The 2,588-nt window shown below is 32.2% G+C and overlaps 1 long non-coding RNA gene across 1 annotated transcript in view; it reads right to left on the reverse strand.

Moving 5' to 3' along the window:
* Nucleotides 1-2,488: 2,488 nt before the first annotated feature.
* Nucleotides 2,489-2,588, reverse strand: part of LOC111241379 — a 5,821-nt gene continuing 5,721 nt past the window's right edge. The window contains exon 4 of the long non-coding RNA XR_002667329.1: nt 2,489-2,525. This is a non-coding gene — a long non-coding RNA (uncharacterized LOC111241379). The remainder of the gene's footprint in view (nt 2,526-2,588) is intronic.

Here is a 2,588-nt window from a genome sequence, read left to right on the forward strand (position 1 = left end):
ACACAACTTTAATACATCTGACGCATTTAAATAATCTTTAATTTTGGACTTTCTTAGACAATATTTTTATTTATTAAACTCAGTGTCACTATATTAAATATAATATTTAAGAAATTATTTATTTTAAAAATTAATAAATTCTTACTAAAAGCATAATTTTGTATAAATGTATACATATTGAAAATATATCAATAAAATAAATATTAATCATAAAATTTGACATTTCAACTAAACTAACACTTCAAAATATAAGAACAATATCTCATCACATAAAAATATATAAACAAAAGAAGAGAAAAACAAATATAGAAATATGAGACGAGGAAAAGAAAAAGAAAAGGTTTAATTTAGTAACCGACGGACAAAAGCCCACGGTAATGACAAAACGCCGTCGGTAAACACACATTACCGACGACTTTTCGGTAATTTGCTTGTCGGAAACGTTACCGACAACCTTCTGGCCCTCGGTAATACCGAGGGCCTTAAAGTCCTCGGTAATACCGAAGGCCACTAGGCCGTAGGTAATACCGAAGGCCATGAGGCCCTCGGTAACGCTTTTCGAAAGTGTGTGTTTAGCAACAGCCTGGAGGCCGTCTGTAATTTTGACAGTCTTTTTTCAAGCCAATTTGCTTCTCTATTAAACCCAAAACCTGCAAATGAAAAATCAACAATCCCAAACATCAATTTATCCAGACAACATCAATTCCAAACATCAATTCAAATGTATTCATTCAACATTCATCAAGAAAACTTCAATCATTCTAAGTTTCCAAAGATGATAAGTGTCAAAACAAAGTTTAAAATGCAATCCCAAACTTCTAAGTTTAAATGCAATCCCAAACTTCTAAGTTTAAATCCTTTAGTGTTTGCCCTACCACTAAAGGAGTAGGCACTACAGTAGGAGGTGTGGGCCCTACAACTGAAGGAGTGGGCCCTATAGTAGAAGGAGTGGGCCCTATAGTAGAAGGTGTGGGCCCGACAGAAGGTGTGGGCATCGTAGAAGGGGGTGGTGGACGTGAGGATCCAACATCTGGTCGAGGTCTGTGATAGGTGTCGCAACCCATACAAATTTGATTGCATAAAAGAATGCAGTATAGACTAGGAAGTGACTCCTAGGTCGTCTTTCCAGGACCAATTTTGCCGTTCAAGAATTAGGTCAGACACGCAGTGGGGGGGTTGTGAAATTGGTTTTGTTTGTGAATGCAACTGACGAAATTAAAAATAAAAATTAAACACATTCGAACATCATAAAAAGCATTAAAGAGAGTAAAAATGCTAAAACCGAATACTAGACTAAACAAATATCTAAACATAGTTAAATTAAATTAAATACAAAACTAAATTAAAGAAATTAAAAACAACTCAACCTACATTTCAAACTAATTTAAAATAAAAGAAAATAAAAAAAAACATAAAGTTTATCTAAAACCTAAACTAATTTAAAATAAAAGAAAATAAAAAAAAAACATAAAGTTTATCTAAAACCTAAACTAATTTAAAATAAAAGAAAATAAAAAAAAACATAAAGTTTATCTAAAACCTAAACTAATTTAAAATAAAAGAAAATAAAAAAAAAACATAAAGTTTATTGAAAACCTAAACTAATTTAAAATAAAAGAAAATAAAAATAAAAATAAAACCCGTGACAGCACTGGTCATGGACGTGAGGGGATGCCACCTACTCTATGAATTTAACACTTCTTTCTTTACTAATGAAAAGCAAATAAATTGTTTTCCCAAATTCCAGCAAATTGCACACTTTTAGCCGTGAATTAATGGACATGAATCAAAAGCAAGAAGAAAAAATAAACTGGACCTGCAAGACGTCACTTGCTTGTATTATTTGAATGAAAGTTCTTGAAGGGCTAATGCAACCGAAAATAAAAGAAAAGAAAAAATGCATGAATTCAATAGTGTTATTTTTCCAAAATCAACGCTGCAGCTCCTCTTCCAAGATATAATTGACGGCAAAAATTTGGTAAGCATAAAGATAAAAGAAAATGAAATGAACCTAGTGGATCTCTCTCATCAAAGTCAAATCGTCACATCCCAAACTACAAATGTCTTTGCTTTTCCAATCAAATAAACTAAATGAAAACAAAAGAGCTATCACCGTGAATGGTAGGAAATTTGTTGTTGCACTGCACAAAATAAAGAGAAGAGAAAAATGCTTCTTCATTCATCCATAATCAAAGAAAGCAACCATGGTTCTCATTCAAGCCCCTGAAAAATGTTTCAAAGCAAGCCTCTGCAAAAATTAAATGACGGCTCCCCCTAATCCCAAGACCGTGAGTCCTATGTAAGGGTGGGGTCCACCCTAAAATAAAAGGAAACCCTAGGTCTAGTGTCCTACAATATTTGGCCTAACAACATTTTTCCAAAATTGGCCCAAAATGCAAAGAGTTTGTCTACAAAGTTTAAACAATTAAATTACAATATAACTAAAATTTAAAATGTCTAATATGAGAGTCTTGAATTTATTTTGTCTCCTTCCCAATGCTCCAAAATATATCTCCAAAATTTCCCTGCAGTTAATAATGCAAATAATTAGCTCAGAATATTCAAATTAATTAAAATTAGAATTTCCG

The sequence above is a fragment of the Vigna radiata genome, chromosome 1 (genome assembly GCF_000741045.1).
Source record: "Vigna radiata var. radiata cultivar VC1973A chromosome 1, Vradiata_ver6, whole genome shotgun sequence".
Taxonomy (NCBI): Eukaryota; Viridiplantae; Streptophyta; class Magnoliopsida; order Fabales; family Fabaceae; genus Vigna; species Vigna radiata.